Source organism: Osmia bicornis, chromosome 6, assembly GCF_907164935.1.
Source record: "Osmia bicornis bicornis chromosome 6, iOsmBic2.1, whole genome shotgun sequence".
Taxonomy (NCBI): Eukaryota; Metazoa; Arthropoda; class Insecta; order Hymenoptera; family Megachilidae; genus Osmia; species Osmia bicornis.
The window spans coordinates 9,630,332-9,653,423 of NC_060221.1; the positions used below are offsets into that span (position 1 = coordinate 9,630,332).

At 35.3% G+C, this 23,092-nt stretch overlaps 1 non-coding gene across 1 annotated transcript; it reads right to left on the reverse strand.

The window, feature by feature from the left end:
- Window positions 1–22,127: 22,127 nt before the first annotated feature.
- On the reverse strand, window positions 22,128–22,248 carry LOC114881107. Its single transcript, XR_003790212.1, has one exon. It is a non-coding gene; the product is annotated as a 5S ribosomal RNA (ribosomal RNA).
- Between the last annotated feature and the right edge of the window lie 844 nt (window positions 22,249–23,092).

Consider the following 23,092-nt stretch of genomic DNA (forward strand, 5'->3'; position numbering starts at 1 on the left):
GACGTAAAGGGAGAGCGTTTCCCTTAGAATGCGACTTGTATGAAGTATTAGGGATTATAGGTTCGTGTGGTACACGGTTAAGGAGTAAAATCCAAACATTAATGTGCTAAACTACTGGTTTATTCAAGTAAGTAGAAACTGGATCTTAGCTAAATAACGAAATATGGTTTCTTAGGATATAAAAGAAAATAGTAACGTTAATATTACAATGTGTACGGGCTAGATAAGAAATACAAAGAAAATATAATGAATTCGCCCTAAATGAAAATATAATAGAAAATGTAGCTATTAGTAGAAATTAGTATGTACTATGCAATACGTGTCTGAATATCTATGTGCCTACCTTACGTCAATAAAGAATTCGAATAAATTTAAATCACCAATAATGATAGCACTAGATAATGCTAGACACCACAATTGAATCGCATTTCGATCGAAGTTGCACTCGAATTACAATCAATGACCATGGCACTTCTCACCCGTCTGGAACACAGCATTGTAATTAAAACGTCCATAGTGATTAATGAAATCGATACGTGAGTACCCATCCACTCTCTATTCTCTCGTAATTTTCGACATCTTCGAGTGGCTAACTCTACCATGGTTGAATAAATCTCTCTATTTGCTGAATTAACCTGTTGTAACTGTTCTTGCTTTCAATATTTTTATTTTTCGTGGAAATGACTGCAACTACCAGATAGGTAAAAAAATGATGACCATCAATTAATTACTACTGTATAATACAAATAAATTCAAAAAACGTAATTAGACAGTTGAATATGTATAAATGTAACGATACGATTTAAGGGGGTAGGCCACCTTGGATGGCCGAAATTCATATTTAAGTTTGTTAAAGTTCCAGCCAGACAAGGTTTACGACATGGCAAGTCAGAAACAGTTATTTTTGAAAGACCCTTAGTTTATTATCCGTATCATTTGCATGCCAAGGCTACAATGGTATGTGACAAATTCCAATTTCTTGGATTAGTTGATTGCAACAATTTCGCAGAGTTTTAGACTTCAATATCAAGGCCATATCATAAACCCCGCACACCCGAAGGGTGAGGCGGTCGCGAATACTAACGGTTTCGTCGGTCACGGGAAACCGCTCGGTGACTTTGGGAAAAACTCCAGAGTTGCCTGTTCGCCACCTACCCCTCATGCGAAGATCCCAGTTCCCCCTCCAGAAGGTACCGCGCCAAGGGCACACTGGAAAGGAAGAACTGAGGATGTATAATCTAAGAAAACTCACGCCAAAAAACATTCTTGTATAGAGCAGTAACACAAATGGAATCAGAACCATAAGTCAGTGATAAAGCATCAGTACATTAAATCAGCACAGTATTTAGTTTTTATTCCCACATGGGTGGTCCTTCGAATCAAATGGCACGAAGTTGCAATATCCAAGGAATCGAATAATCAGAGTTCGAGTTCTTAACAAAGTTTGTGATCTTTTTTTTCTAAAAAATGGTAAACGCAATGGAAATTCTGTTTGAAAGAGCTTGTTTTACATATGTACAAGAGTAAAAAGCAATTTCTTTCTTTATATTTTTATTACAACATGTTGGAGTTATGAGCGTTCTGTCAGAACACCTTTTTTGTCGGATCTGTAATCAGCGTTAGAATAATTTGGGCAATATACAATGTAACAATTTTAATATTGTTTGATAATCGTACATGTTAATTTACTTTTTTTGTTGCACAATTATTCGATTAGAAACGAAAAAAGAAATTGTATTCGCTCAAGAACTGGTATTCTGACCATAATTTTTTGACAGATTATGAAAAATTTATGAAACTTTTCAAAAATACGGTTAATTCGGATGCTTCATTACATACAAGTAACTTTCTAGTAACTCTTCAAACATCAATATTTCGGAATGAGATTATAGACCTAAAACGCACTTTAGTTATTTCTTTGTAAAAGTTCTACAAATGTAAATTAATTTACTTTTTTAGGAAATAAAATTTTCTCACTGCCCTTAAAGATATCTTTAGAGCTTCTTTGCTACTTTTTTGCTAATGTATACCATATGAGTAATCATATCCTAACACAGTGTTTTAGTTTTAATACACTGTAGACAGTGAAATTAAAAATACAAAAATTTCAATAACATCAAGGAAAGTAGGTGCTGTACATAAGAATTGAAAAGAGGTTACTGAATTAGATTACTGTCATAAATTTCTTTTCTCGTTTCTAATCGAATAATTGTCCAACAAAAAAAGTAAATTAACATTTACGATTATCAAACAATATTAAAATTGTTACATTGTATATTGCACAAATTAACCACGTATCATGCAGCTGTCATTCGAGTACTATTCGATTTCTTATAATTAAAATATAGTGATCCACTATTTGCAGGCGCCTGAATTGTCACTTGTTTGTCATCTAGGGCTCCTAGACCATTTGGAAAATTCCACATAGTCCACATTTCATTAGCTGTTTCTAACCATTTCTCTTTACTTGGAGTTGGAATATATTCAGCTAATAATATTTCATTAATTGTTCTACTAACTTCAAGACAAATACTTCGTACGGTTGAATGACCAAGACGATAGCTAAAAGCAATCGTTTGATAGGAATCTCCAGTAGCTAAAAATCTGAAAATACAAACGATTCCAGACTGAAGAGTCTTCGACATCTGGCAGGACTGAGACCGAGACCGGACCGTGACCGAACAGTGTGCATCTAGTCGTACGGTAAGATTTTACCGGACTGAGACCGGACCGAGACCGGACCGATAGTGTGTCTCGACCCTTAAGGCTGGTTCAGACACGGCTAGTAGTTTAGTCGAGTGGCGAGTAGTTTAGTGCATGGACACTAGAGTTTAGTCGAGTAGTTTAGTAAAACGATTTAGTCGAGTCGATCCGTTTCATTGGATTTTGCTGGTCGAGTATGGTTCCCCCACCACTAACTAGCCTTCGGGACAGACCTGTCCGGACGCATTTCTTCAGTCAAGGGATATATCTTGAACTCTTGATTTTCAAAGCTCAACTGTACTAGTCCGGACACTTTTCTATGCACTAAACGGTTTAGTAGTAAGTAGCTACTCCCCACTCGACTAAATTACTAACCGTGTCTGAACCAGCCTTTAGTGGTACGAGTACAGTATCGAGCAAGTCATCTTTCCTCAGGGAAAGGGGCGATGCCCTCACGCCACAAGCTTCCCCATCGCCAGCCTTTCGCCAATTTTCACAGGTGGCTGTAGGCAAAGGGTCCCATATTATAATATAAATAGGTATGTTGGTCTCCCACCACTTGCATATGAATATTTAAGCGGGAGAATTTAAATTAATATTTGTGTTGTTATTCATATTTCTTACTTCTATACTAAACTTTATAGTATTTAATAATTAAAAATTATATTATTTTGTTTCTAAATTGTTTTTGATATTAATATTGTAAAAATTAAGGTTTCGAAAATTCTTGCTTTCCCTTTATTACTATTTTTCCTAGAGAAGCCTACTTCGCTGGATATTGTACCACTAGTTGAAAAGCACCGCTGTAAACAATTACAAGCGAAGTAGAAGTATCATTAAGCAGTCATCCATGTTTTCTACTCTCAATCTGCCTTTTGCACATAATAAATTCAACAGTATAAAAAGTTACTTTCAATTAAATTGTATGTTAGAAAGTTATAGTTGCTCCCTCAAAGTCTATTAACAATTCCCGTCACTCCTCTGAATTTTATACTATTTTATTGTTACTATGTACCTATAAATTTTATATCTACCATACAATATTGGTGTAGTCGCGTTGAGACTGCAACTTCTGAATTAAGAATCGGTACGAACTGCGAGCTGCTTCAACTTGAGAGAAACAGACCGAATGGAATTCCGTGTAGTCATAAATTATTCCACTCCCGTTTCAATCCTCTTTTCTCGTAGTCCTTGAGAACAAGTATAAAAGTTACCATAATATCGACGACCATCTATGACCCTGGCTATAACAACGGAATGCAACGAATCAGCTGCTTTTCTTCGCTTTTCGATTACGTTGTTAACAGTTTTCGTGAAATTTCTATCTTATTGATTAAGAGTTCTATTTCCTCTTCGACAAATAAACGGATTTCTTTGCGTTCGCGGCAGAATTATTTACTTATTGGTTTGTGTTTTCTTTTTCATTTTCATCAGTATCCATTGACATCGAAACTGCATCACATTGTGATTTTGCAGATGATATGTTATCGATGAATTCTTTGTGATATTCAGGAATAATTCCTTTATTTTGTAGGTGTACGAGATCCTTTACCTTTGCGATTGATATACGAATTCTTTTATTAAATTTTTTATTTAATATTAAATACTTCGAAGAATATTTGCTTCCAGCTTTTGAAGATTGTGAAATATATTTATGTTGCACAATTAATGGTTTATATTTTTCAAACCACTTGATGGACATACAATATTTGTGCAACAAAAATAATATATATGGGCATACAATGAACAAAAATATTTTTTTTTAGATTCATAAGTTCGAATATGATTTTTATACAGCATAATGAAACGGTTAAAAACTATTTCTTGCGTATGAAAACTCAAATTTCACGGAAAGAGAACACACAATATTTGTGCAACGAGCCATCGACATATTACGCGTCATAACTAAAAAATTATCAAAAATGGAGCTGCATCACTCTTGATGCAAAGCCCTGAATTGCAAATGAGGATACGAAGGTCCACATGAAAGTACGGAAGACTCGTGAATCCAGTCAAAGCGATTACAGAGTCATGAAACCCCACACGATTGACTTCAAACTTGACACCTGATAAAGACCACCCCAGACTTGGGAAACTGGGATTCTCAAGATGTCCGATAGCCTCGGGGTCGTCTCTATCTTGGGTACTACGAGTTCTAAATTGTCCTTATTAGGTTTCACGAGTTTGCGTTCCAGTTATATCCCTCAAGTCCAAAAACGTTTCGATCTAATTCCATGAGTGCAATCGTGGATACTTCCTTTCATGGTTATATTTTATTTTATATGTTTTACATGTTTTATTTTATTTTGTCTACTTTAATAACTAATTCAATTAAATCTGTAAAATAGCTAAAATTTTGTTAAATACCTAATACATTCGAGAAGCCTATCAGAAAGTTTCATGGATGTAAATAAGAATTTTAATATTTATTACTCATAATAGTAATTTGTTATATTTGGAAAGGCTGTCTAAAGTTACATTATTTATATAAGATGATAAGTAAAAAATTTAATTTAAGACAGAAAATGATTGTATGCTGAACATAGTGTACTCTCGTTATATTGCCAATTAAGCAGTTTAGCTTCCACACAGATTTTCAAACATACTAGTGTAGTATTCGAATTTCGCGCGATCGGGCAAGGTGGGCCCATTTGCAAAAAACAAAAGAAACCGTCGTTGCGACGGTTGCGACTTGTGACGCGTCACGAGGCAGTCGAGCTCTGGCGATCTAAAGGCTGGTTCAGACACGGCTAGTAGTTTAGTCGAGTGGCGAGTAGTTTAGTGTATGGACACTAGAGTTTAGTCGAGTAGTTTAGTAAAACGGTTTAGTCGAGTCGATCCGTTTCATTGGATTTTGCTGGTCGAGTAGGCTTCCCCCACCACTAACTAGGCTTCCCCCACCACTAACTAGGCTTCCCTCACCACTAACTAGCCTTCGGGACAGACCTGTCCGGACGTATTTCTTTAGTCAAGGGATACATCTTGAACTCTTGATTTTCAAAGCTCAACTGTACTAGTCCGGACACTTTTCTATGCACTAAACGGTTTAGTAGTAAGTAGCTACTCCCCACTCGACTAAACTACTAGCCGTGTCTGAACCAGCCTTAAGACGATAGATGATAGACATAATGCGCATTTTTTTCCGCGTATAATTAATATTTGTTTTTTATTATTTCATTTAAATAAACTCTCCTTTCTTGTGTATATACTTCTTTATTTTTCTATTTTTCTTACACTAGTGCTACCGTTTCATCATGATAGCCTATGAAAATGATACACTTATACCTCCTTTTTCCCGTCCAACTGAAAGTTTGGAAGCTCGAAAAATTTTCTGCCCCTACAGCGACAATATAACGAAAGTCTACTGTAACCGTAATCGTGGCAAAAGCAAAGGGATGCAAATGACATTTTAATTCATTTTTTGCTCTTATTTCTCACATTATATTTCTGTACCTGAAAGCCAGACTAACTGAGGTCCATTTTTTTTTAAATGTACAGCATTTTACTATTCTTTCTTTACTTTATAAAAGTTATAGGAACATATTCATATTGCATTTTAAATAAAGAAGATATAATCATACGGACTACTTCGATTTTTATACAAAGCAACGTGTGATCGTTTCTGTTTTTCTACTCTAAGTACTGAAAAGTAATGAAAATGGACTTGAGCTGGTCTGGCTCTCAAATACAGGTTTAATGATTTATCTAATCATTTCTGTTCTGTGTTGAAAAATTGTTACAACTGTCAATCGCAACGCTTTGGTTCTAAATGTCTCAATTGTAACGTGTCTGACGATACAAGGTCTTTTCTACTGCAACATGCCAAATATTACACTACTTATTAAAATATCGCAGAATACAATTTATAAAAATATTTCAATCCTTTTGTGCAATTATTACCAGGAAACGAGGTGTGCCACTATCTTTTTTAAAATACTATAAAATTCACCTGGCATATTACGTCTTAATTAACACATTGATTGCTACAGTGAAATTAGGCGTATTTGGCCAGACAAGATTTGAAAACGTTAATTGCCGCAATCGAGATTAACGCATTTAACAGGACACACTATATTAAAGATATTTATTAAAAATTAATCTTTTAATACAACTGGTTCAATTTTCTGTTTTAAATTATTAGTTTGATGTAACAATGATATTCATTACTATCACACTGTTTTTGTTTCTTAGAGAGAGCCCTAATTTTAATGCAATTGTGTCTTTTATATCGTCTTCATTTTCCAAATTTTACATTGTTCCTTTAAACATTATCCTTGCAGTATATGAAAATTCTTTCGTTTAAAAATTATACATTTAACTTTAGGTTAATATCCTTCCATATGTTTTGTAAGTTTGGGTCTCGACTGATCTAGACTCCACTGTTAAAAGATTGTTAATTTAACCACATTTGAAAACCAAGGAGGCTTTCGTCGAGTACACCAATTAGAGAATATTGGAAAACATTATTTTCTCATCCAGACAATTTTCAAAAAGTTATTTATTTTCAATTATACTTTTAAGATTAGTACTGAAAAAGTAATTTTGAGTTAGTAAAGATGTTAAAAAAAAGAAGCATTAACTTTATAAGGTTAACGTTATAAGGCTTTATCATGTTGTTTACTTAATTTTTATAAACTTCCATAAATAATAATTATTAAATCCTACAAATGTGTATATATATTTTAAGAAGGATACATCCTGCTGACTTATACACTTAAAATAATACAAATGAAATAATTGCCCTGCGGTAACATTTCACTGGAAACTGTCTCCCGCATGCTATGGACAAATTGTAAAGTAACAATTTATATAAAAAAAAAATATTTTTGCACATATTTATGAAACCATTTCTACTAAATGATGCGAACGGTTTTAATTAATTTTAGAAACTTTTTCATTCATCTTTAACTGTCTTTATTTTAATCATAAACTTCTTTTATGAATACGATGTATAATATTTTAACTTATGTTTAAACAACATACGATTAAGGTGAGTACAATGTAACAGAAGCCACTAATGATATATAAGACAGTGCTCGACAAATATTTTTCGAATAAACAGAGTGATAATATTGTGATACCTAAATGCAAAGTAGTTTACCTAAATATATACATGAATACCCAGAAAAATGAGGTGTGCTCGCAACTCGTAGCTCATAAAAATAAGTAGCTTATATTCTTCAGCAATATTTCATTCAAGTGAAAATTTCTCACTTTTTAACTATAGTATGACTTAAATACTTATTTTGACAATTATAAAGCAATTTTGATTTAAGTAATTATTGGATAAAAGCTGCTACTTGTTGCTTTTTCAATCCAAATGTGTAAAAAGTTTAATAGAATTCTGAAATCTTTTAAGGAGAAAGTTTTGGTGACATACTGATTTTTCTTTTTATCGATAAAAGTTCATACCTAGAGGTTAAAAATAATCCTTACATCTTATGTACGTCATAACATTATATGTTTACAAGTAAATGGTCGTCATTTTCCGTATTTAATCAAATGAATTTTTAAGGCAAAATACATCTGTTTTAATTTTCCTTCGAAGCCTCTGTATATTCGCTCCTTCAATGTTCCCTTTGCTATAAATCCTTAACCCATAGAAATATCAAATAATGGTTCGAGTAAATGTTACCCAGTTTGATAAAAGTTATTTTAATAAAAAGAGATTAGTACAGCATCCCATTTAGAAAAAGATGACGTAGGTTTATTCTGATTACATTTTATTTTTCTGAAATTTTCTTTTATTCTGAAACATTTTTTATACACCACACAATCAGGTATTTCGTACCATTTAATTTAGGAAAACGATTAGGTCGATAGCTGCTATAGTTTCCGAGGTAATGATTTGCAACACTTTATGTGATTTATCCTCTATAACAAGATCCTCAGCAAACACATAATATAGCAATCATTACCTATACCAGCTCGTATCATTTCTACAACTGGAAAAACCTCAATAGCCATAAAACGGATAAAATCTTTCGGTAAACCTACTGGTTACTACGTATCAAATGGCAGATTCTGAAATACAGAAAATCCAGCAGAATTTGATAACATAAAAATACGATAAATGCAAACACCTGTGGTAAATACAAACGCCTCTGGCAAGTTGGACAAATTTTATTGCACAATTACGTCTATTTGCTCTACGAGACAAACTTTTATACATTGTAGGTGTAGTAAAATTCAAACAGTGTGTCAATATTGATACGAATTCTTGCGCATTTTTATTCTTTTGTTCGACTTGAAAATGTCGAGTACATATATCGTAATTTTTACATTGTAGGTACTATAGGAAACTGGAACATTTCCCGGTTCATCGATATAAAAATTCGTTCGATAGCTTTTCTACCCGCACAGAATACATCTCTATGATACCTATTTTCCACATTTTTCCACCGTATCGCCAAAGTCGACTATCCATGATACGAGTTTATAATGAATGTTGCAGCGTCACGCTTCTGTCTACAGATATAAATATGCTGCGTACCCCCATCTTCATTTCGCTTGACAGATATCACGATTGTCCCAAGCGAATGTTATATTGTATGAAACGTTTTATGGGTTGCGTTATACAGGTTGGCCTAAATAAAATATAAGTTATTTTCTTAAAAACAAAAACAGGTACAGTGGAACCTCGATATAACGGACCAATGCGGGCGAGGCGAGGGGGTGTCCGATATAGCCGAATGTCTGTTATATAAAAATAAATTTTCTGAATAAGCTATTTATTAACAATCAAATAAAAATACATATAAACGAAAATTTACATTCTAATTACACTTTAAAATTGCACTTTATTCGTCTTCAGATGATGTCACTATACGCCCGTTGAGGAGAGTCGTCAATCTCTTGCTCTGTCAAGTTCTGCTCGAGTCAATTCTCGAAATACAAACTCTACCCTGCTCGCGAGAATTTCACTGCTGACTCCCGAACGTAGTGAATTTCAACCGAGCATTACTGTATTCAGCAGTGGGGCAAAGCAACTCGAGTGATTCCCTGAGTGTGCAGTCACGTGCAGGTTACGATCGCTTACATGCTGTCCGTTATATCCGAAGTCCGTTGTATCGAGGTCCGTTATATCGAGGTTCCACCGTATTATTTTGTTGCGCCGGGGAGTGGAACTCGCACTTTCCATAGTCAAATAAATAAACAGAAAGCAAACTAGACTGTCTATATTTCAAATACACAGGAGTTTTAACACGTTGACTGCCAGTCGGATTTTCCATGGTTTGTCCGAGGCGCCAACATTAATTTTTCATTATGCGATGCATATTATGATGAAATATTGTTTCCAGCAAATAATATGAGTTATAAAATCATGTTTGAAGCATTTTTCGTGGCGGGGGTCTCCGGTGACCCCCACGGCGCTGTAGGCAATTATTACGATTATTTTTGTATGTTATATATTGCATTCATTTCTTCAAACCATTATAGTAGCAATGGTATTATTAAAAAATTGATCGGTATCCATATTTACCATAATTACGTACTTTTGTATTGACCGCGCCGCCGGTCACCGATGGCCCCCACGGCGCTGTAGCGAAGTCGAGTGCTGGTCACCGGTGACCCCCACGGCAGTCAACGTGTTAAGAAATAGGTCCGTACAGGTTGGCTTCCCGTTACATTCTGATATTCAAACGACGCGCGGTTGTCTAAGAGACCTCAAGCATCCGGTGACGTGTTTCCGCTCGAAACAAGGGATAGCTTCTCGTTATGATTCGTCGACAGCTTCGGACGGGGCAGTCGATGGCTCTTTCGATACATCAAAAAGCGGTCGATGCGTCGAAAGAGCGGGAACTTCTCGGCGTCGCAACAATATTATATTATACTCTCATTTATCATTGTTAATATAGTGTTTAGTTTATCATGAATAAGCGTTGTTTTTCATTAAACTGCGCCAACATTTATCCTTGCATTATATGTTTCATAGTTATTTTTACTTTACAATTACTGTAGATGGAATTCTTTGGAAATTCTTTCTCGTTCAACTTTATCGTTTCTAACTACATCAGGAATATTTCTCAAAGAGAACCGTTTTCTCCAACACTGAAATTAATTCAATATTCCAGAGGTGTAGTTTTGAAGTAATTCCCAGGTGAGGCGAAATGCAATGTGTTACCAGGTATAACGGGTAAGTAAATTCTGAACGGAACAAACGGCTTTGTGGCTTTCAACGAGCTCGAACAAATGGCGAGCATCTTGAAACGGAACGTGACTGCCTACGCTGCGCTGCTTCTGACAAACAGGAACACAGAAGGAATGCCGCGTCTCGTCGACGACAGGCCGAAGATTCATGGAAAAGAGGGCGTTCTTGTTCCTTCTTCGAATCTGCCGGAAATCCTTGCCGCTGCTCGTCCAGCTGCTGATTCTCAAGAACGCGGCTGGTGTCATGCTCTTATCGCGAGAATAAATGATGTGGAAGTAACTTCCGTTCTATCGAGCGTGTATTTATCCCCTTTGGGATTTTAAGTTATTCCATAGCTGGATCTTAGTACAAGATGATCCATGAGAACCACAATTTTTTTTAAATTATAATTATTAGTAAAATTAAGCACGACATAAGTTATATTTTATTCAGTGTTCAAGTATTTATGTTATATTTTATTATGTTTATTATGTTACCCTTTATTCACCTACATTTTTATTTTGTAGATAATAAATACATATGTGTGTTTCTGAACCCCACATTTCCATCAAAACTAATTATAAAAATTAAAAGACCCATTTATATTACTTAAGAAATACAGAACTTTTTTTACCAAATATCAGACTATTTTCAAAAATTTCAGGAAATATCGTAGGGAGTAAAGAAACGAAAAGAAAATTAATTATCATGATAATTTATAAGGTATGAAATAAATTTTTTTGACTCCACCTATCAGACAATTATGGTTACGTCATTACGATTTTATACTAATTGGTAATAACTTCTTTTCAAATCGTCGCTCTTGAATGCAATAATTCATAAATATTTGCAAGTAAATTTATCGAGCAAAATTTTAATAAATCTAAATTATACTAAATCTATCTTCAGTAAAATTAGATAAGTTTTATGTATTGTAACGTGGTGACACCCGTGCCTCCCCCCCCTCCGTTACAATCGCTGCGCTTTTCCCACCTCACACTCCCACATCATGATAACCCCTAACCCTTCCCTCACCTTACCCCTTTCTCCCTGCCCACCGGTGTCGGGCCGATGGAGGTGACGGACAGGATCGACGAGGACTACCCCAGTAGGAGCTTCGAGGCCGGCGACAGACCCCCAACCCCTCCCAAGGAAAGGGAGCAACGCGGGACTTCGAAAACTAGACGAAGCTGCCCAAAAGACGTCGAAAACGCCCACCCGGAGCCATCTGTCGCCGAGCCCGAAGACCTCGGCCCACCCGTCACCGCAGGATATCCATTAGCCCCATCGACCCCGACCACCGGCAGATCGACAATCGATTATTGATTATCCCCAGGCCCGGGAGATGTCCCAAAATCAGTCCATCCCCTCCCCAAAGACTCCTCCCGACGGGCTCGTCGCCGATACCGCGGCGACGACCCGTCACTTTTGCGTTACGACGTGTCATAAGCGTATCAATTAGTAATTTCCAGAGCGATTAGCGATTTCAAGGCGATCATAGAAAAGCGATTTATAAAGCGATTTCGGATCAAGTTATAGGCGTAGAATTGGAGAGCATTGTCGTGTGTGAGTGCCAAATGTCGACACCGGTGAGTCCCTTTTATTTTATAGTGTATATTCTGAGTGCCACAACGGAAGTTTCTAGTCCGCGGTCATTCCACCCGCGACCGGCGTTTCACTGTTCCCCTTTGTCTTCCCCTTACGATTTCCCGTCAATAACCCTCCCTCGACGCGTAACGTAAGAGCATCCTGCAGACCCACCCTGACCCCGAGATCTTCCCCACCCACAATCGTCCACCTTGCGACCTCCCCCGCGAAGATTGTACGGACGTAAGTGCTACGAGACCCGTCCCTTGTAAGACCCCCTTTTTCTGTCCCATTATTCTCTCCTTGCTACGGAACGTGGCTGGCGCCCAACAATTTTGTAACGAGAAATACTATAGAGTGAACCCCCGATAGGGTCACAGTATAAAGTTTTAAATCATTTTCAAATAACAAACTATTGTGTTATAATAGGGAAAAATGTGGGTATATGGACTGGGTCTTTATCTTTTAGACAAGTATTGTGATCCGCTAGAAACTGAAATAAAAACAACAATTAGCATACTCTAGTGCCTCTAGGCAGAGCTGATATGATCTGCATGTTTACTTTAGGTGGAAGGTTAAATGTCTATGTTTGGTAATCTGAAAAGTTTTTCAACTCAACATAAGTCAATACTTTTCTCATGTTAAGTGACAAATGTAATATGTTGGTTATAGAGGTATAAATAGATAAAAGGTTAAATTTCAAAATGTTTTGTTCAGTTATTTGGAAGTGTCTTTCCCATTTTCAGATTTTTAGATTATTTTAGAAGAAAGTGAGATGTAGCAACGTGAACGGGGGTGCTATTGCGATGCCGCCATTAAAAGTCAAATTTATTTTAAATTTCAATAATTAATTATTTATTTCCCATTGTTTACGATATAAAACCTTTTAAAATTTCTGTTTATTTTTAAATTTTTTAATTTGGTGCCTAAATAGTTTTGAAGTTTCACATGTTATTACTATAAAAAACAAAACTTGTTTCCATTTTAAAATATGAAGTCTGTAAGAACAAATCGTGTATTTGTTGCGAGTTTCTTAATTTCTCAGCTCTCGTCCATATTACCACCTTACTTTCTTCAACCACGTTTTCGACAAAATTTCAAATTTGTTAAATTTTTATCCTAAATAGCTTATACATATTATCTTTGATCTATGAGCTACCATTATCATGCTTCGTACGATTTTTAAATTTCGAATATGTGTTTCCTTTAAAGCAAAAAATCTCCTAATAATAATAATAGAAATAATTTGCTAATAATACAGTTAGATTGAATTCAAATTCAAAGTCTTCGGTATTAATTATCGAGATATTTAACGTTTGGAAAAAGCTATACCTATCCGGAGGAAAGTAATCTAAGGTAATGCAAGAAGGTTGGAATCAGTGTGCACACTTAAAAAATTGACTTCGAGGATTGCTTTTAGGACTCCGAAGGATTACTTAGAAAATTGGATTCTTTCAAGCTGTAATTTTTGAACGTTCCTCCTCTAAACCAAGTAACGGTGATGTTCATTATATCTTCAAACGACGTTGTGGAATCTTAAAAAGATTCATACGTGTCATTTTCTTTTTTAAACGAATCGTCAGTGACATCGTGAACTTATTTCTTCAAAATGAAATTTTAAAATAATTAATAACAGACCTTGACATTTGCATTATATCTATGTATGTCCTGAAAGAATTACATTCTAATAATAGTGTGAACATTGTCCTGAAGTCATTAAATTTTACTAAGCATTTTTTCATTAATTTCATAAATATTTATACTATTAAATTACTCTACTATTATTATAATAATATGAAGTATCAAGCTAAAAGAATTAATTAAAAATAATCAATCAAGTTTGACTAATTGTGTTATTTATAATTCGTATTATTAGCAAATAATCCTCTCAATTCCAAAATAATTCTAATTTCTAAATAACATTTACTTTAGGTAGTATTTTCCTTGCATTTGTGTCATATACAAATAAGTGGAAGATTCTGATATGTAGAATTTCTGAGATATAGTTTGTTTGTTGTTTCATCGTGCCTGTTTGTAGCATGAAGGTACACCTATGTATCACTTCCGGAAATCCGGGGCATAGAAGTTAGTATACATTCCGCTGTTAGTAAGCATCGTCGACAGATAGTTACTGAATGCTCGTGGATTATTTCGTGAACTCTCTATGAATTTCAATATATTGCGAGCAGTTGGTGACAGTTGATTTTCGTAGAATTTTTAATACCAAACTCAATGTGCAAGTTTTAATTGCCCGCCATCCGTGTTACATTTTACCAACAATCAGATGCAGAATAATTTTCTGTAGTTCCAATGATAAGCGTGTTGAATAAAATCAAAATAACACGGAGATTCTTTTTGTATAAATTCATTATTTAAATGAGCCTTGTGTGAAGAAAGTTGAAAATGCAAAATAAAGTTCGAGCTACAAAATACCATTCAAAAGGTATAGCAGGATAAGGTGGTTAAAAATGCCGTTGAACGGATTACCAAAAAAAATCATTGTAAAAATTTCAACCCTGTCTCAACCGGAAGGATAGTTACAGGGTAAAAAAGAAAAACTGGTTTTTGCCATATTTTCCTTATTTAGTAGTACTAAAAAAATCTGAAAAAATTCACACTTATAAGCGAACGTGTCTAGAATATTTTGGAATTTTTTCAGATTTTTTGAATACCACTAAATAAGGAATTGGCAAAAACCAGTTTTTCTTTCCTACCCTGTAACTACCCTCCCAGTTGAGATACAGGGCTGAAATTTGTTGTATTGCCGACTAAAATCCACTCAAGGGCAACTCTGACCATCTTATCCTGCTATACCCTCTTCCTTATTAAAATTTAATTTTAATTTCAGAATTAAAAATAAGCATAAAAAAATTTATTATATTTGACAATTATATTAAATTTTAGTTACACTCATCAAAGTCAATGTGTTGAAAACTAGCCAACATACAATATTTATAGTTTATTAGTCCCCAAGCACTAGAATCAGATCAATCATCACCTAGTCTATAAAACACGTTCAAAGATACTTCGATTAATTATAAAATTAAACACTTAAACGAAAAACTTTCATGGATTAGAAGGACAATCCTTCAGGGGGTAGACACGGGTAATAGTAGCGCGTTGACTTTACCGGCAAAAATGGGCCTAAACATGGGTTTACGGGACTACACTTTTCGTCCTTATATGAGAACATTTGGGGCTGAGTGAGGGCTTATTCGAAAGAGGAAGGTCCAATGCAGGGCGCTGCACTCATGTTTTAGTAGGATTATGTTCATGTTTAGTAATATAAGCGTCCAAAGTGGAGGAATCGAAGCATTTTTAGGCCACTAAAAGAGTGCTATGATTAAAATCATGAGTGCAGCGCTCTAGCCACAACCCTTACCTGCAAATTAAGATCTATTTTGTCTTCATTTGTTGCGAAATAAGGACGAAAAGTGTAGTCCCGTAAAAGCATTCCCACAGACCAGTTCCGCCATTTTGTGGATAATACAGAGCAAGTCACGTGACAAATTTAGTTCAGCTAATAGTTATAAGGTGACGTCTAACTAAGAAGGCTGTCGATTTGGAATCATAGCCAAAATCAGGCGTTAGCTTGGCTACGTCACTCGACTGTGTTAGCGAAGGCAAGCGAAAAAGGCAACAACGCCCGAACGCTGAGTGAGACGAACTACAGTCATGCTGTCCTTCTCTCATTCTGAATGTTGAGATCGTCCCTTTTCGCTAAGTTTTGACTGACGCCCGCCTGGATTTTTCACAGCGGCCCATAACAAACCTCGCTCAAAGAGAAGGTATAACAAGAGAAGAATATACTTCCTCTTTGCAATAATTCTGCAAATGTTTTCATACATAAGTTGTATATGAGATATTTATTTATTTAAATTATTTGCATTCACTCAGAATATTGACTAACACTCCTTTGTATTTTTTATTAGTTTCGATAAACAAAGTTACTATAGGTTTTTGGAAATACAAGCGTCACGCAATTGGGACTGCTGTAATACCGACGCGACGTCCCGAATCGGAGAGGTCATGTGCCGTGTCTACCCCCTTAAGCGCACCGTCTAAAGTTCAGAATATAAAAATAAAGGAGAATCTAAAAGTAAATTTAAATTGTCATTGTCTGAGGATACGCGTGTCTCCAAAGATTACTCCTCCCTAAGACAAGACGACTTTTGTCACTGTTCAAAACGAAACAGGATGACAGTTATTCAATCCTGTTCAAGGAGTCACGTGCTGCGGTTCTCTCGACGAAGAAGCATTCGAATCTGAAGAAAAATGCAAGTGGACGGAGTAAAGGAAGCAAGACAGTCATATCGTGGCAGCAAGGAGAGATAGCGTGCCATAGTCAAGAGAGAAATACGATTGGTAGGGATATTGATCTTTCCTTGGGAGTTGCCATGTGCACCGTCGCTGCTAGTCGCACCAACGCAACGACTTAGCGATTCTTCTTCCAAGACGACTCTTTGCCCCAGTTGTTTCCTCCTTCCTCTTTGTCCACCCTTTCTCGTGCCTGTTCGCTAACTTTTTCCAGTTTTGCTCATATTTCGTCAACTAAATCGTTTCGCTTTTTTAATGGACCAACCGGCCATTTAACGCCCTCCTCGCAGAGCAAAGAAAGGACCAACTAACGGAAGACCAATAATCCAACTGGTCAATATTTCCTTTACGTGACACTGCCAACTTCTCTCGTTTTCGGATTAGAAAACAAAGATCGAGAGCACGTTCGGGTGTGTTTGAGGGGTCTCAAACTGTTCCGTTTGCGGTACTTCCATTGAGAGGGTGTAGGAAGCTTAAGATGAAGTGTAGTGTGTGGCCTAGACCCTAGGGTACTTATGCTTCGATTGGTTATCGAATTTTTACAGAAGAATGATGACTGTTCAAATCGGAGTAAAATGTTACAATTAACCAGGCTACGGTATGGTGGGTAATGGTACAACTATAATTGTCTCACCCCTGTCAGCAATCCCTCTGGATTAAAACAATTTTTTTGTTCATACCTTATTAATACGTTGAATGCCGCAGTGAAAATGAGTATTTGTTGTGGGACGTATTGAAGCTCTAATTATTGAGAATAGAAATAGTTGATTTTCAAATTTCGAATTTCAAGCTTTCTATTTGCTATTCTATATTATTTGTATTGTAGAGAATCGACAACCAATAGCGATCCGCGGCTCGGATCCGAAAGGAAGAGAGGCAGTACTGCCTAGCTGAGCCAACCTTTTTCTAGAGTTGCCGCACTGACTCTTTGAACTAACGATGAGTTCAGTAGCTTGCGACAATGGTTCTAATGCCCAGTAATCAAATTGTATTGTCATATACATATAATAATAAACCTTTTATTATCTCTAATTGTTTCCCATCTGTAGGCTACGACCTTTCCAACATGTATAATTGTTTAAAATAATGTTTTTCTACTTTTTTCTCTTAATTATTTAGGCATATGTAATTTGCGGTGCCAGTTACCGATGACCCCCATGGTATTCAACGTGATTAATATCGTGATAATATTAACTAAGTCAATTTTTCCTCATTTTTGGGTATTTTCGACAAAATTTTAGAAAATATTTTCATATTTACTAGAAAGAAAGTTTTAGTTTTCTTAATAGGGGGTCAGCTGATCCTTTTGACCCCTCCTAACTGCGCTACTCGCGAAGTATGACATAGTCCAGCACTTTTAAAAACAATATCACATTAATCTTTTTTATAAAATATACTTGGTGCTGTAGGTCTTCAGTATCTTCAGTGCCACATTCTTTTTTTCTTTTCATTTGTGTTTAATGGCGGATTAGTTATATTTAAAAATAACATATTTTTACCAGGTTTCCTGGTAAAATTTTAAATTATTTTCATAAAAATTTATACATATGGACCATCTGTCAGTATCTACTAAACATATGGATACATTGGAATTTATTAATTTATTGTGGTAATAAATATTATTAATTACGTAACGCTCAGATTTCTGTCCAAATGAATAAATTCGTATTCTTTGAAAATGATAACATGTGAAATCAAAAGATTGATTATACCTACATACAATACATTGTAATTATAATCATGCAAAACTGAAAGCTATTATTAAGTGTACAAACTAATCTTGTGCATTCTTTCTCTTTTAACTAAAGATTTATTTTAAAAAATTTTAAATATTGAAATAATCGTTATTGTTATCAATTTTAAAACACTAATAAAGAAGGCGGTATACTAAATGCAGCAAATTAATTTACCTAATGATTAATACACCTAATAAAAAGAAGATTTCCTCAATGTACAAAGGATAATGTATATGTCTTATTTTTAGTATAAAACACCACAACTTCGATTTATACATCAATGTCTAGATTAAGAAAATCGCCAAGTGACAAGTGTATCAGGTGTTGTCATGACTGTCACGGGCTTGCACAAATTGGACGTTTCAGCGCGCCCGTATATGTCATAGGCGTTAAAGGTTTAAATGTGCATAATGTCTTTTCCAAGACGTCGCGTCGAGGAAACCCGCTATGACCGTCTCCATTGTAAAGAGACACGCACATTTAACGCGTTTACTGCCGAAGTAAAAATAGTTATACACGTATGTAATCTTACATACGATAATATGAAATGTTTAAAGATATTTAAAATTAATATCTTACGCATATGTATACACTGGTGAAATTAATTCTGGACACTTTGGATAAAAATATTCTTTATTTCATATTTGTGCAGAAAATGTATATTCTGCTATGCTAAATTGATACCGTAATATTTTTATTGTAATTTATAATGTTTATATTTAATATTTTCACATGATTTGGTTTGTAAATATTTTAAAATTTTTATTTTAAAAAATCTAAATTTTTATTTTTGCGTCTGGCAACACGAAACGTCGCATGATGTGAAATATTCAACGAAATATTAATTTTTCTAATATTTAGTCTACGTCCTTTGATGTGTTGAAATTGTAATTTTTTATTGTAAATATATTAAAAGTATGGCTGTAAATAGTCTGTTTACTGATTTTATTATATAAGTGACGCCCTAGAATTAAAGAACAATGATTAGAATATAAAATATAAATGATTATATGAATATTAAATAATTTGAATAAATCCGAAATTTAAGTAAAAATTTTTAAGTGTCCAGAATTAATTCCACTAGTGCAGGTACATATATATAGCATTATTTATACTTATGACCAATAATTACAATCCAAAGTACTAATTATCAAATATCTTCGAGCTTTGAACAATGGTCTTATGGTTAGATCATAGCAGAATCCCATAAGGAGAATAATAGTTCGTAAATAAAATAGTTGTAAAACAAGAAAAGAGAAGTGATTCTGAACACCAATCAAATTTCATTAGGTTATTATGAGCCAAATAGCCAATATCAAATCAAACTATAAAAACTCTGACACGAAAGTGTCGAGTGAAAAAGTATTCGAGTTAGAGCTGCAGCAAAGGGTCTAGCCGTATAAGCATAGTGAATCGGCCCCAGCAACAATTTCGGTTGATATTTATACCACATAATGCTTTTTGCCTAAACAACAATTGTGTGCAATTTCAACCCCCTACTCCCTCGAATAAGGAAGATATGAGGGTAAAACCCCAAAACTTTACTATTTTTTTTCTTGGAAATTATTTAAGATATTTGAACACATTAAAGTGCAAATAGTAGGTATTCATTAACTGTATTTCATACTTTTTTTCAACATTTTTATCCGATGATTAAAGGTTGAAAATTAATAAATAAATTTTTGAAAGTGATTTTTATAAACAATCCCTTGAGTGACACCCACCGAAAAATTTAAGAATAATCCTTTACTATTTAACTATTATCTGTAAAAGTTTCAAGAGTGTCGGATTGGTACATTATAGTTAAAAAAAAATAAAACCAATGCAACGCCCTTTCATAAGGCAAAGCCAGGCTGAACGTTAGAGGAGCTCAACCTAACTGACCTATAGGGGAATACGTTGCGCCGCGCCGACCCGCCACGTTTCTCATACCAGAAACAGCTCTCAGAAAAGTATGAACTCTTTGTCCTTTTCTACGTTCGGCAATTTCAAAGGGTCGACACCAATCTCTCTCGGTTACTCTTGGTTACCGAGACTAACAGATCACGAACCATGACCTATTTCTGAATATAGATCTCGTAGACGCTCAAACTAGCAGTTCCATTTGAAGTTGAGAAGGAAGAGCAATAACGTCGTGAAAACGTTACGAAGAGTGCGGAATATTACATGTTTTTCATGTGTCCAGTGCAATAGCAACGTGACAGTGAAGAAAAATATTTATTTACCTGTGTAACAGTCCAGAAAACAAATGGTGTTTCGTCTCGGGATCGTCTGTCAGACTCGTCAGTGGGGCTAACAACAGACGATCCCTGCCCCAGACATCTATCATAACGTGGTTCGAAACTTGCATTTATTCGAACCGCATGCCGGGCGAGCGCTTGCGAGAGACCGTTTACCTCGCCACCACCTAGCGGTCCCCGGCCCGAACTCAAGGCGTCCGGACAAGACGAAACCCCCTCCACTAAACGATTGCGACTCCTGAAAGAAAATTCTGTGAAAGGTGATAGTGACCGTGTGGTTGAGTGAGTTCAATGATCTCGTCTGGAGATCAGCTGTTCTTCGTAATGTGTTCCCTCCTCGAATGTTCAGGATCGACATAGTGACCCAGTAGAATTATCTGCTTTTAGCGTAGCAGGTTAATTTAGAAACGAATGGGTAAGTTTCATTTAAATTGTTGTCAAATTTTTCATCATTAACTAATCCAATTCAAACGTTTATTAATTATTCCATTTCAATAATTTTTATTTGTTGTTTAGAATGCTTAGAATTTCCTTTCTTACATTCTGACAGGCGACAAGAGATTAGGTTCCGTATTCATTTTAAACAACAACTAAAAATGTTCAACTAGCTCAATTTTTGTATTGTGCTATGCCAACGGGGTGCCGAGCCGTTCGATCGCGATCTACGCGCTCGCGACAGTGGGCTGTCAGTCAGATTCATATAATGCATTAACAATGTCATTAGCCAGTTTAGATGATACAAAGTTTACTTCAGCGGAATTAAAGAAGGTTCTGTTGATGGAGTATGAACGACGTTTGGATAAAAATGAGAATCAAGAACAAATGCAGGAGGTGGTTGCGTACAAAGTAAAAAAGGGCAACAAGCAAGTACCAAATAAGCAGAAAACTTGTTTTAAGTGTGGCAAGGTTTTGCACGATACTGTCGCAGTAAAGACAAGACACAGAAAAAGGAGTTTTAAGAAGAATTAGAAGAATAAGCAATAAGAAGAATTCATATGAATGTTTGATCATGGCAGATTGCGTAGTTATAAGCGATAGTATTATTATTATTATGAGTTATATATTCTTTTTGTATTCGTTTATTATTTCATTCTTATGTTAAAAAAATATATATTAAGACTTTATCATAATTACATAAAATAATTTTTAATAAAAAATACAACCGACTTCAAGGTGCGCTAAAAAGTATAAAATAATTTCTATTTCATTTATACCAATACTCCACAGGTTTTAATACATTGGTTATGATTGGTCCATCCGTTTCATTGTCACAGTAATCGACGAACATACATAAAAAAAAATTACTGATCGAATTGGGTAACATGCTCTATTTTCGAAGTCAGTTGAAAATTAAATACAAGAGAATTCTATCGAATACAGCTGTCAAATTTTTTGAATTCAAGATAAAAAAAGAACTAACAGCACGCGGAGTTCCCAAGCGGTCACCCATCCAAGTACTATCCGCGCCGAACTTAGCTTGACTTCGGTGATCGGACGAGAACCGGTAGTGGTCCTAAGTCGTATGGCCGTTAGTTGAAAGTTGCTGGTTTCTTAGAGGAGAAAACCCTTAAAAACCGAAGAAATGTACAAGGTAATTAACAAAATAATTGTTCATATCCATGATATTCCATTGGGCTGAACTTTTTCTCAGGGGCTCAAAAATGATTGCCTTTTTATCTTCTTGAAGTATTTAACGACTGGAATCTAAAAATCCAAGTTTTAAGGCGCGGAATCCACCAATTCAGAAGTTATGTATGTGTAAAACTGAGCGTTTTTAGCGTATTTGACAAGTCACTTCGACGCCATATTAACTTATAGCCTGTTGTCGTCCAATGAGTGGAGTCGCCGTCGGTAAAACAGAATTATGTACATATGTGGCAGCCATTTAGGCGAACATTTGAATCAAATGTCTTTTGTCACATTTTTCACGTGTTTTGTTTTACTATCTGTAGCTTGCATTGTTTCTCCGCCTGTACCTCGCAATTCTCGTCTTTTCCTAAAGTTTTCCTTTATCATGCAACATATTAAATGGAATTTTACCAATTTGCCTTACAAGGAAGGTTAGGGAACCCGGAAATTCCAAAAATTATGAAACTTCGCATACAAGTACAGTAAGTCATCCGTAATACGATCCTGTTTTCCGTTGGTGCCATAATTCGGTTTTAAAGGGTGAAATTACCCCTTGAAAAAAATTCGAAACTTTCTTTTTTGTGGAATATCTTAAAAACGGTGAGAGATATGAAAAAAAAGTTTAAACAAAAGTTGCACAGTTCTGTTGTGTTTACAAAATGGCGTCAAGAAAATTTTTGAAAAGTGCATAATTTTTTAGTTACCCTTCCCCCCCAACATTTTCTTGACGCCATTTTGTAAACACAACA